This window comes from Mycteria americana, chromosome 5, assembly GCF_035582795.1.
Source record: "Mycteria americana isolate JAX WOST 10 ecotype Jacksonville Zoo and Gardens chromosome 5, USCA_MyAme_1.0, whole genome shotgun sequence".
In the NCBI taxonomy this organism is placed as follows: Eukaryota; Metazoa; Chordata; class Aves; order Ciconiiformes; family Ciconiidae; genus Mycteria; species Mycteria americana.
This window is the reverse complement of record NC_134369.1, coordinates 52,346,970-52,361,269: the sequence shown is the minus strand read 5'-3', so window position 1 is coordinate 52,361,269 and position 14,300 is coordinate 52,346,970.

Sequence of the window (14,300 nt, the reverse complement as noted above, 5' to 3'; positions counted from 1 at the left end):
GACTTAAAGTTAGGCTGCTCTTTAACTGCCTTGCTAAGCCACAGTCTAAAATCACAGCATGCATAGTTACAACCTTTTCACCTTTACACACTGACAGGATCCTGACAGTTTCTTTTTTGAAGAGTTCAACACCTTTTCCACCCCCCAGTAAAAAAAGTATAATGGGAAAGAGACAAAAAGGATACAGAAATATGAGAAACTTAACTTGGACAAGACTATGGGCTACATCAAATTTTCACAGTGGAGAAGCATATATGGCTTTCACAGGAAACTGAAGTTCTCATTTTGCTCAACTAGTGCTTGATCTATGTGCCTCCACCTTCAGTGGGGCCTGTTTTATTTTCATCTTAAAAAGGGGAAAAAATGTTTTTCACATGCAGTTCATCCTAGCACAGGCCAATTAGAACCTCTGAAGCAACCAGTTAAAATAACTGAGACTGGCTCCACAGCTCCATGGAATCATAGAATATCTCAGGTTGGAAGGGACCCATAACGATCATCAAGTCCAGCTCCCTACTCCTTGCAGGACTACCTAAAACTAAATCATATAACTAAAAGTGTTGTCCAGATGCTCCTTGAACTCTGACAGGCTTGGTGCTGTGACCACTTCCCTGGGGAGCCTGTTCCAGTGACCGACCACCCTCTCAGTGAAGAACCTTTTCCTAATGTCCAAGCGGAACTTCCCCTGACGTAGCTTCATTCTATTTCCTCATGTCCTATTGCTGGTCACCAGAGAGAGGAGATCAGCACCTCCCCCTCCACTGTCCCCCTTGAGGAAGCTGTAGACTGCCATGAGGTCACCCCTCAGCCTTCTCTTCTCTAAGCTGAACAAACCAAGTGACCTCAGCTGCTCCTCATAAGTCTTGTCCTCAAGACATTTCACCATCTTGGTCGCCTGCCTCTGGACACACTCTGATAGTTTGATGTCCTTCTTATATTGAGGTGCTCAAAACTGCACACAGTACTCGAGGTGGGGCCGCACCAGTGCAGTGCAGGGTGGGACAATCACCTCCTGCGACCGGCTAGCTATGCTGTGCTTGATGCACCCCAGGGCATGGTTGGCCCTTTTGGCTGTCAGGGCACACTGTTGACTCATATCCAACTTGCCATCAATCTAAACTCCCAGATCTCTTTCCACAGGGCTGGTCTCCATCCTCTCATCCCCAATTTGTATGTATAAGCAGGATTACCCTGTCCCAGGTGGAGAATCCAGCACTTGCTCTTGTTAAATTTCACGTGGTTGGTGATTGCCCAGCTCCCCAGTGTATCTAGGTCTCCCTGTAAGCCTCTCTACCCTCAAGGGAGTCCACAGCTCCTCCTAATTTAGTATCATCAATCAGTACAGTTTACTTCTAAATCTCCTCCACTAGAGCCTTGCCAGCTCCTTGTTATTAGCAAGGTATTATATTTGCAATTGCAGTCCACCTGCTCATAAAATGTAAAAAAAAAAAAAAAAAAAAGAAGCTGAAGTTCTCTACGGGCTCATCTCACAATATGTTCCTCCATCTCTTGGTATACTGATGAGCTGGACAATTAATGAGGATTTAGTAAAATTGTATTTCCATTGCTAGCACTAAGCTTCCCCACCTTTTCTGGTGGAACAGAAGGATTTCGTGTTTTGTTAATGTGCTGAATCGCTCACTGCCTTACAATTTAATTTTAGCAAGAGAGCTCAGAATGGCTGGTCCCCACTATTTATGAGCATGAATAAACATTCTTGTCAAAGTGGCATGAGGCAGGAACATAACCCTTACATCACAGGCTACATTATCTTCTACCTTAGCTTGATCACAGCTTTCCTTTCAGTACAGTAGGAGCTGCAGCACAGTTATGCTTCCTACCATGTGACACTCTATCTTTGGCCTGCATCAAAATCATGGTGCATCTCTTTACAGAATTTTACAACCTCCGCACTGCACAGGTTCTTCTGCAGCACAGAGCAGCGTGCCGGATCTGGCCCTCAAAGCTCTGTGCTTCTATTTCCCTTACTTGTAAAATAAACCCAAAGTAGATGGTTGCTGTGAATCTGAATTTGTTAAAAACTTCTAGCATGCTTTAAATCTGGGAAAGTTTTTACACTGTTGTTTATTTATTATCCTTGCCAGCCACCAGTGTGCTGCTTTCCAGTAGCCGTGCCTATATGTTCTGTATAGACACACACAGTGGGAAGAGAAACCAGCTGTGCTTCACCCACTTCCAAACACCTTGCTGGAGAAATCAGCAATAAGATCACTGTAATGAACCTTCTTCCTCCACCCTCCATTTCCCTTCCAGTGAGAATTTAATGTTTACTTGGAGAGGAATGATATTTGTCCTTCATGCATCCTAGAGCTTGCTTATTTATCTTTTTTAAGTCAAATAACTCCCCTTTTAACCTTGAACATTCCCTGGTCCTGACACAGATGATATAGTCTTGCAAAATAGGCGAGTCAATCATGTTCTCCTTCTCATTGCATAGGGTGGTAGTGGGAGAATAGAAAAACCTTCTGTCACTAAATCCTTTCCACCCACAGGCAAAAACTCTTCACCCAATTAACTAACACCAGGTGCACACTTGAATGCATCTGAGGTATGTGGTATACTTTCTGGCTCTGTTCCTAACTTGGCAGACAGACATTAAACCTGCCCCTGATTAGCCTATTTTGCTGAAGCTGCAGTGAAGGGTATCTCCCCTCTCAAGAAAAAATCTTACGTGTTTCTGTGTAAATAATGAGTGCCTTGACCATGCAAGACCCAGAGTACACTGTACCTGAAAAGGACTATCCTTTTTATGAACTGATTTGTCAAGATGGACAAGTGGCAGCAGTTCACTGCAAAACAAAAAGTATTAGCAGTGCCTGACCAGCATTTTGTGCAAATGCTGTATATGTAGAGAGTACCACAGTCCTTCTCCACAGTGGGGTTCCTACCTTTATGAGTATAGGGATACTTAAGACCCTCTGGTTCCCTCCAGGTTTGCCTTCTCCCACATATATTTTTGCTCTGCCAGCTTGAGCTAACAGAGAAAATATTTTTAAATATCTGTGGCCAAAATCAGTCCAGGTGCACACACATCTCAACCTCTGAATACAACCAATGTGGCTCTTAGGGAGTCTGAACCTCCTTTAGTTCCATTTTTGACTTAGAGTATTTCAAAGCACCAAGCATCCCTGAAAATCAGACGGTATCATTTGTAAACTTAGCCTGAGTACAAAGGAACCGAGACTTCCAGGATTAGCAAAAGACTTCAAATATTTTTCCCTGAATGTTCTTATTCTTTATTAATATTCCATAAATGAGGTGAAAGCTGACAAAATTTGTGAAGTCCTAGCCTGATCTGTGTGATGGCCAAATTCTTTTATGTAAAGCTATTGGTTTATTTTCTTGTAGCAAAGCAGCTTAACCTATAACTGATGCAACAAGCCATATTCAGGACTTTACAGTTACTACATATGACTAACCCACTTAAATAGCTAAAATCTTGGAATTCAGGATTTCTACCTAATATTGGTAACATGTACTTTCTCATTCTTTTAAGGCAGTTACAGAGCATAGATGATCAATACATAGACTAGGTGATGAATTATAGCTACTGAATGTAGACAACAGAATCAGGTTTTTAAGTGATAAAATTGTAACAGCTGTGAAGTTGCACTAAGTTGTCCCATCCCATGGATACAAAATTACTGAGTTATTATTAAGCTATTTTTGAAACTATTTTCTCTGCCACTTTATGGTACCTCAGAACACCTAGGCCAAAACACAAGCCAAAATCCTTATTCTTGGATTTGGCCACTTGAGAGGGATATGAATCTATACTTGCTGGTAACTTGAGCTTGGCCTTCCTACAGGTCTATCACCTCCCTTAAATCATCAGCTTCCCCTTTTTTTCCTCTAACTAGAAGACATTGAGGACTATGTTTTAAAATCTGAGAGACTTAAATTCACATTTAACCATTTTAAAAAAATGTGTCTTTCAGACAAATTGAGTCTCATATAACCCAGTCTATCGTGCTGTCTGAAATTAAAATACAAAACATATTGCATGTATATCCATCCCCCTGCAGATTTTCCTAAAGAGCTGGAATTCAAATCCTGGTCTGTAGAAGAACAGAAGAGCACAGGATTGGCTCAAAGATCCATTCAGCCTAGAACACCATTGTCCACTGGAGCTAGGCATGTGGCCCCAGGAAAGATATTAGAAATAGGATAAGTATAGAGTAATCCTTCCCTGGCATAAACTCCCACTCTGTAGAGATGATCATTTTAGAGAGCCGCTGTACAGGAAAGCTCCAAATGGATCATTCTATTTAATACAGCCAAGGCTGGGTCTGGTTTTCATTAATTTATCCAAATTTTAATTTTTTTTTGTAATATAAGGAATCTCGCAATGAGCTCCACAGTTTAGTTACGTATTTATGCGAAAACAACTCTTCCCTTATTACCTTACATTTACTGTCAAGCAATGCCAGTTTGTGCTCCCTGTTTTTCCTTTTGTGAGAGAGAGTGAATAATTTCCCTTGTTCATCTTATCTACACCTTCCTCTTTTTATATGTCCTTATCATATCATTCTTCATCTTCTTCTATTCCAGGGTGATAAACCTTAATCAGTTCAGTCTCTCCTTGTCTTTAGTGTTGCCCTGTAACTGCTTGTTGCCATTCACTGTATCTTTGCTAATTCTTCCATAGCAATTTTGAGATGCAGTTGATTTGGCCTATTTTCTTTGGAAATGAGCGGACAATTCTTCACAAAATAAAATATTAAATGCTGTATCCAAAATATAATGTCATATGTACTAAGCTTTTTGTTTATCAACGAGAATGTTTCCACGCATTAAGAGAATTCCACGTATTGTCTGCCTAGGACAGACATGAAAAAACACTCTTGCACAGACATAGAACAACTATATAATTTTTTTATGTCACCACAGTGTTCACCAAGACTGAGACTTTTTAAGTTACACACTCCCTGTTACTTATTTGAAAGTGTATCTATACCTTTTAATCTTTATCTATCTTCCCTACCCTAATCCCACATTGGAATTTGTCCCAATATTATCATGTACTTCTGGCCTACCATCAATATTTGAATCACCACTGGTCATTTCTAAAAATCTTCACTAATGTCAGATTTTCTAATATGTGTCTTCTTATTTTATCTAAAAAAGGAATTGTTATGGGTAACTAGTTGTAACCTGGGTGATAGAGGTTAGGAAAATCTGGAGAACAGATTTCTCTGAGTATAGTTGGTATAATTATTGTCTTAATCTCAACTTCCTAGAATTTTCTAGTTTTTCTCTTTTCAGTGATACAATCTGGGAGCCATTAACACAGCTAAGGGCAACAAGCAAGTGCAGAGAATGAATGTTCTGATTCAGTTTATGTTACAGGGCAGCATGAGCTATATCCCTAAATAATTATTTAAGAATTTTACACCAGGATTAGTTATTCAGGAGCTGGAGAACATGTCACAAAATAAAATTATTTTTTTAATGAGCCACCCTGTAGTGATCTTTGGTGGTGGAGGAAGTGATAATACAGATCAGACAAATGCCAAGTAAAAAGCAGTAATTAAATTTTGGGCCACATACCTACTGGTACACATAGTCTTATTTCAGTAGACCCAGGCTAGTTTGTATTAAAAGCCATTAGGAATTCAAATGGATACCAAACTCTTCCACCTCCCCGTACAATAACATCCATATGGCTTTCTACATATTGTTGCAAATTCAAATTGCTGAGGAATTCCATGCAGTGCTTTTATCCTCTCACCTAACAAATCATCTATAAAGCTAAGTACCCTTCACATGGTATTTGTATTAAGGGGTCATCTACTGTTTTCACAGACAGCTCTTTGTTATTGGCATGTTTAGGTTCTGCATATAAATAGCACAGATTTATAATCAAATATTTTTTTGCAAAGTCAAAACATTTAGAGGAACTGGATGAAAAAGTGACTGGAGGCAAGTCTTTGCCATCTACTTTCCCACTTCTCCATGGCCTCTTCTTACTGGTAGCAGGCCGTCTATAGTTTTCTAGGAATTAAGTACACATCTACCCTGTCCACAGGGCAGATAAATCAGAGTTTATGCAATGTTGTTTGAAGATTTTTTTATATGCCTATTAGTAGAGTTAGAGGAAACAGAGTGGGAAGGAGGGAATAAAAGCTTGCTGACTCTGCAGGTTCCATCCTGTAAGTTCAGACAGTTTGCATGACACCCCCACCCCTTCCACCACTGTATGTCAAAGGTGACATCTTTGCAACAGTTAAGAGAGTATCTTTTTTTCTTTGCCTTGTAAAAAACATTAGTGCAGATGAATGAGTGAACCAGTCAGGGAAAAGACAATTCTAGATTTGTCTCTTAAAACGGACAATAGGAGATATTTTTGTAAGACTCTAAAAACAGGACAAGCATATATCGATAATTCCCACAGTGGTACACCAGATGCCAGCAATCTGTGATTCAAGGACTCTCAGATCAAGGTGCAGTTTCATTTTTAATTCAGTTGGTCACCTTTGAATTCTATCACTTTAACCAATGATGTTTAGAACCCCTATAAACTTTTTCCCCATAACCTCCTAAGGCATGATGCTCCACTTTTAACCACATGTTTTATGAAGGAATATCTCCTTTGGCTAGTTTCTAAGCAGGATCCAGGAAACACAGGTGAGCAGAGCAAAGAGCAGTTTTATCACCTAAAGCCCAAACTTCTTGAGTATTCAAATGCTTATCTTCTTCAGAATGCCAAAGGAAGTAAAGTCTGAAATGGCCTTCAGAGTCTGGGCTACCATTGTATGCTGTTCATTTTCAAATCAATGGCATTACTAACTATGATTTCAAGGAAAGATTAGTCAGCTTTAAGTTCACCCTATTACCTCTAACAGTTCTTTTTTCTTTTTCACTGTGTAAACTCTGCATCAAAGCATCAAAGCAAAGATATTAAACTTGTTCAGCAGCTTGCTTTGATTTTATTTCCCTGGATAAGAGGCTGACTCAAACCTCATAATTAAGGGTCACAGAAAATGAAGGGAGCTAGGAAGGCTTCACATACAGATTTGGAGCCATTTCATGTATCAGCAATCTGCTTGCAAGGCTGAGCTTTTCTTCCTTAGCTTATGCAACATAGCACTTCTTTGAAGCTATTGAAGACAGCACAATGAAAGTGCGTTTTGTGAGGTGCTTCTCATAAAAACATTGTACTATTGCTTTACATAACTCAACAGCTAGGCACAGTAAGTAGGGAGGAAGGTCCAGGGCCAAGACCTTCCTGGTCTTGTTTTCTGACGAGTGCAGGAGCTGACAGAATAGACGTGCTCTGGGAGTCTGGAGGTCAGGGAGGATGTTCTGCACTGTCGGTGGTGCCAGAGTGCAGGACTCTGACCAGATTCCTTTAGATATTCTACACATGTGGAGTTTAATGTATAATACAGGATTTACTTATTTTATGTTATTTTAGGTTACATGGGATTTTGATTTAGCAGAGAGATGCAGGAATGCATTTGAATCACAGTGCAAGTACAAATTGCACTTAGCAGAGTGCAGCAATTGCAGCATTCAGTTGAATCACAATACAAACAAGAATTTCCTTACTGAGTTCTGTGATATCCTCACCATCACGACACCAGACATCCCCAGTCACTACAAAGCATACATGGGTTGAAACCAGTTCAAGCTTATTGCTCTCCTCAAAGGTCTTTTGTTTGTTGCTGAACTTGGATTCTCTATGTGACATATTTTTTGCATTTTATTGATTAACTAAGGGATGAACAGTTACCAAACAGCTGATATAACCATTCATACAAAGCAAAGGCTCCCCTCTAGTCACCTTTGCCATGAGTTCAGCATCCTTTACAACAGCCATGGTCAGTCACTCTGCACATTGTCCTTGGGCATCTCCTCTGAGCCTTCCATTGTCAGGGCTCATTGATCAGTTACAGATGGCCATATCAGAGAAGGATAAAAAGAAAGGCAGGCAGAAGAAAAAAAAGGCAGATGTTTACTGAGTAAAGAATACAGAAATGAAAGCCAAAAGTGTTAAATTCTACCAGGTAATTGCAATCAAAGGCTAGTGAACCAGAATATAATATAAATGAGGATGAGAAGAAAAGGTCAGAGGAGGTGTAGAAGTTGTTCATGCCTTTATGTAGGTGTAGATAGATGAAATATCCAAAAGGCTTTGGATGGTTTGGTTTATCTGTCAGCTATATGTTCCTGTGAGAAAATGACTTCCTTCTTTCTGTGAGTCCTGCTCCCCTGCTACACCCCAGCAAGTTAATAAGAAATCTCTCTTATTCTCATACAGCTCAATAATTTCAAAATCATCAGTAGTTTTTGCTTAGTTTAAAATAAACCTTTTCTAGTGCTTTACCTGATGTCTCAGATTTACAGAAATGTGCTGATATTCTTGTGAGAATAGAAGGAAATGAAAGAGGAGGGGTTTTGTTTGTTTGGTGGTGGTTTTTTTCCCCCTCTCTGCCTCTAAAAGGGTTAACTTGATATTTGGACTACAGTTCATAGTGGGGTAAGGTGAGCATGAGAGGCTATTGTTATATGCAGACTGATTTCCCCATTTCAGCTCAACAGCATTTTTAAATCTTTGCCATTTGCCCAGCAGCTGTGTTATCTCATAAACACAAGAATTTTCACTAAGGGATGTTAGCCTCAGCGAAACCATAACAAACAAACAATTTAAAAACAAAGTTTTATTAGCTGCATAAAAGAAGGATCTGCACGATTTATTCATCTACCCTAACAAACCTTCATCTTTTGTAAGCCTCAGACAATTGCTTACACACAGTGATTGCCTACTGTTTAACGACAAAAAGGAAGTATTATTATTGCCAGTCTTTTTTAACGTAAAGTCCTGCACTTAAGACACTTTAAATAATTGGTCAAAATGATGGTATAAAACTCATCAGGATATACTGCTGGTTCACACACTATCATCATTGATTGGCCCAGGTGCATTAGAGCCTAGAAGTTGTTGTTTGTTCTTGTTTTGTTTTGCATTTCTCCCTCCTCCTCCCTCTCCTCCATGTGGTTAAGTCTTATATTATTTGAAAAATTAATTCAGAAATGGCAGCATGTTAAAGCAGTTCTAAATAAACATGGTTTCAATTTAGAGTAAATGTTTAAGCTGAGAGACAAGAGAGACAGCCTGGTTTAGCAGCCAAGACATTGGTATGGTAGTTACAAGAGACTGATTCCATGTTTAGCTTTCTCATTTATCTTTTCAAAGTTCTATACTATGCTTCCTTATAATGCCTATTTGCACTATAAGACCAACACGATAGAAACCGTCTAGATTTTATGCATGTATAGTGGCTAGTATGATGGTATTCTGAACTCAGTTAGAGCCTTGATGTGCTCTTGTAATGAAAATAGTAAAGGTAAGAAATTTATGCTGCTGAAAAGCAACTTGTGGATCACTTACCTACTTTGAATGCTTACTTTAATTTTGAAAAAGAAAGGAAAAAAAAGAGTTTATCACATCTTTCGTCTTATTATGAAGAGAATCAAACTCTCCACTCTGCAAACAGCTCTAAGCAGGAATTTAAAAAGCTTTCAAGCAGCGTTACAGTTACCAGTACTACAAGCAAGATTTTTTAAAATCTTATTTTAGTGTAACTGGACTGTATTTAGGTATAATATCAATGAGAGCAGCCTAAACATTTAAATGTTATTGTGTTGTAAAATATTTAGCTAGTAAAATCTTCATAGTTCATTAAAACATATACTACATTTTCCCTCTTTTTCATTAAGGCTTACATTTGATGACATCTGATGCAAGAAGCAGACTTGCAAAGTCTTTTCGAAGGAGGAAAAAAATACACACTCAGAAGTAATTAAAATAATCTCTAAAATATAGGAATCCTTGTCAAAGTACCTCATGTAAACCTATTCTCTTCATTAACCCACAAAGCTCAAAAGTGACGTATGATTTATAATTAACAAAGTGAGTCAGTCAGTTAAGCACTGTGTTTCCCTATTTGTTTCTTATTTAAGAACATGCCCCAAGTCCTGTAAAGGTATCTAGCTTTTGCTTAATATTCAGAAATAATTTCAAATTCAAATAATTTTCAAATAATTCTCATCCAATGAATTACTCCTGCACTGCAATCTGTTTTTCTTTTCACAGTGAATGGATGGACAGCTACGTCACATGGAACTGTTTCTATTGGGCTGATTGGATAAAACTTTCTTAATCAAGAGAAAAATATGGTTTAAAAAAAGCAATAAATGGTTCTCTGACTATCACAAGGTTAGCTACTTCCCAATACATTTTATGAACAAAAATCAATTCAGACTTATGTCCAGAAAGAGCCACTGAAGAAAGGTAAACAAAGTTGAAGAGAAAACACCAAAATTCTTGGAATTTAATGAAGGCTGTTTTCACTGCATTCAATCAGCAAGATACTAATTTGTGAAGTGTTCCTACATTTCCTGTTCATTGTCAATTACTAATCATCTGCTAGATTAACTCTGAATTTGCTGAGACTTCCAAAGGGGCTGTGCAGGCTCCATGGGGAGCATTTACCAAATAGGAAGCCTTATTAAAACTTTTTACATGTACTAAAAATACTAAGATGGGATGAAACCCACCATCAGTCATGCAAAGGTCTTAGATGACATCTATCAAAATAACCCATCTATACGAAACCAAGGGCCTTCATGTTTGCAGCCATTTATACTGTAGGATGATAAATAAAAATCTGAACCATATTTGGAAACAATATCCATAAAATCCATTGGATAAATGGGAAATGTATGGAAAGAGAGACAATCCTCTGACATCTTGGAACAGAAATCCAATCTAAGTAACTTTTCCATCCAGGTGATATTTGGGTCAGCTATGGCCACTTGATTTCTCAATTCATATAACAGTTCTTGAATTAAAAAAAAGGGAAAAAAAATAAAAAAAAATATAAAACAGTGGGTAATTAGGATATTAAAGTGGCCATTCTAGGCCTCACACTGCAATCCCACTTGCACTTTAACAGGTTAGATAAAGGTTGTGCAGTGTCACTCTACAAACATATGCTATAAATTGCTTCATTCTTTGAAGTACAAACTATGTACTCAACACTCACAGCAGAAGGAAGTTATATTATTCCAGAATAATATCCTACTCTCCCGAAATAAAACATATTAAGATGATCCTGAAGGAACTGAAAGTTACTGCTTTCCATTTCAGGATATGGTTATGCTCTCTTACTTTTTATTTAGCTTATTCAACTTTCTTAAGGTCTAATTCCAAGTTAGCAAAAGTGAATAGACTCTTTTAATTAACTTTTCTCTATACTGATTCAGGCCCTAAATCTTTTCCCCATAAGTCATGTCTTCCAGCTCTAACTTATTATATCCTTTTTGGAATTCCAAAAGGAATTCTCTGCAACAAGATTTTCCACATCTCTAGCAGAATTTCTAACTGATAAAATTACTATGCAGTCCTTTTTTATTTTCCATAAATTTCAGCCCCTTTTAAAGATATGGAAGCTCATTTCTAACTCAACTAACTCACTCCACCTAAGATTTTTGAGGAGACTAGGAAGGAGACTTTCAAAGACACTAACAGCAGCCAGGCACCTACATTCCACTGATAGCTAATAGGGACCGGGCACCTGTGCCTTTGAAAATCTCCCCCCAGTCAATCATGTTTGACAATTATTCATCAACTTTTCCTACTGTTGTACTGAAAAAAATGTGAGCTGTCACTTTCAAGACTGTTCCCGTACACAAGAGAAGCCAAATCCATATCGATCAAAGTGACATGTTTGTAGTGCAAAATAAACTGAAACATCTATATAAGTTATGGCTTGTTATGTTTGGTGATAAACAGATGCTTTAATTAAGTTTGAGTTTCAGAGCCTTTTAAACCTACTGCCTGAATTTTATCACCTATAAATAAAGAGGCCTTTGGAAAGAGGAATAGATAAGCATGAGTATTGATTTTGGTTACAGATGTGGACCTAAGTCCCAGCAGTTACAGAAAGTAACATACAGCTTGCCCCTTTTAAACTACAATTACCTACAGAAAACAGTCTGTTATAGTCCGTTCAAGAGCACAGAAGCGCTGAAAACTTACAATAGCGCATTTCGGCAGGGGAAGAAGTTAAGTGACTGCAAAGATACAGAGTTTCCAATCAGCAGTATACTGGATACAGCAGTAACCTTTAACCTGGTCATCATCTATGGGCGTCCCAGGCCCTGTTTATGAGAAGTTTTGGTAATTAGATTCTGAAGTATAGAAATATAAAGTGCAGGTGATACCACGGGGCAGATTCTGAAATAGATGAGCACCTCAGTTCCTCTTTCACAAAGAAAGGCTGAAGGCTTTGGAATTCATAGTGCACTTTCATATTGGCACTTCCAAATATTTCTGCAGTGAATACTAAGCTTGCTTGTGCTTAATTTTGCCTCCTTTTAGGTGGATGAAAATAGAGGCACTATATGCTTATGGGTAGAATTAGTGTCACTTAGATGCGTAACTTTTGGGTGGCTAATCAATGAGTATAGCTCATTCTATACTCAAGGGAGAAAATCAGGCCACTACAGTGAGGATTTCATACTGTTTATGTATACATACATATAAAAAATGCTTCATGAATTGCCCTTAGGATGCACCCATGTATCTCTACTGACTACAAAGAAAGGCTACAGACTCACTCATACTAGAAGCCCAATTCCTAAAATTTATTTCCTAAAATTTATTACCTCAAATTTGTTGAGGCAGACTGTATTCTAAAAAACTTTTTTAGCTCTTACACTGTTTTATTGGAACAGCTGGACAGAGAATCCTAAATAGTCCCAACTGGATTTTTTATACCTTTGGTTTACCTTACTGTCTCTGGCTCATCCCTTAATAAAGTCTCTAGTGATGGTATTTTAAACAGCTTTGTAGGTTTCAGGGAATGAGAAATGTAGAGCATCTTTTTGCTATACTTTGAACAAATCTTAGATTAATACAATGGTTAAGAGGAGAGAAAGCTATAAGGGTAGAGGATTTGTGACCACTTATTTCCGGGACTTCAATTATTTGTCAGTCCCATAAAAAGATCAGACTTTGCATCATTTTAAGGCAGAGGTTGTGTTCAGTTTTGTCTGTCAGAGATGTCTAGCCTTCAGATTTTTGTTCTTATTCAGGCCTGGAACTTAACATTAAATGGGAAACTACTAAATTGTCTTCAAGCTGAAAAAAGTTTACAAAGTATCATCATCAAAAAAACAAGCTTGAAGTCCCTCTAATTCTGACTCCTCATTCCCTCTACTTAATCCTCAGACATCTTGTTTACTATAATAGATTTTACATTGTCTTTCTTTCCTTTAAGAGGTGTAGTTTATAGCATATCCAAAGCTAACTAGCTCTGATACAAATAAGATAAAACTGGTGCTAGTTATTGCTGAGAAGAGAGCACAAACATTAAGAGAAACAGCCCAGTAAAAAGGCCAAGCTAATGGATCTATTTGGAATCTGTTTATTGGCTTTCTACTTGCAAACTTTGCCATCAAGTCATAATTCCTCCAGCTCAGAAACAGGTTATGCTGTTACTATCCAAAAACTGATGACACAGTGTTTTGAAGAAAATTACCCCCCGTTCTTTTAGATGATAGAAAAGAAAGCCTTCCCAGAGTTTCTTCAGATCTAACCCTGTTATAAAGTTTTGAACTTTCTATATCCACTTCTGAAATGTCAATATTTGGAAATATTAATGTGCCAAATTTTATCTAATTCATCTCAGTTTTTATATACCATCTATTACTGAGACTGTAGGGCTGAGCAACTACTTTAAGACTACCAACCAGCCTGAACATGTTCGTCAAAGCTGATAGCAAAAGGAACTTTACTCTGGCCTGTCACACACAACACTCAAACATTCATCATTCTTTTAGGTAATTTTATTATTGCTTTCCAGGTATTGATTAAAAAGGTGAACATCTCTCACCATTGTGACAATTCCAGAAAAATAAAAAATCAGAAAAAAATCAGGTTTGGTGTAAGAGTTCAATAAAAATTGTGCTCAGCACACAACATTGGTTTGTAGGGAAAGACCAAAAAGAAGGAATATTAAGGATTAGGGAAAGACTGGGAAAGCCTTGATAGCTGGTATGTTTTAATTCAGTTATATAAACATATGGCAGGTCCTTCCATCTAATTGGCATACATTTAATTTTTGTCTTATGTTAAAAAAAAAAGAAGGAGCGGGTGGAATTTTGAGGACATGTTAGGAAACTCATGTGAAACACAACTTTTCAATGATCCATGGAAAAAAGAAATTTTGTTTATTCAAAAGAGGAATTAACTAAGAGAGAGAAAAAGA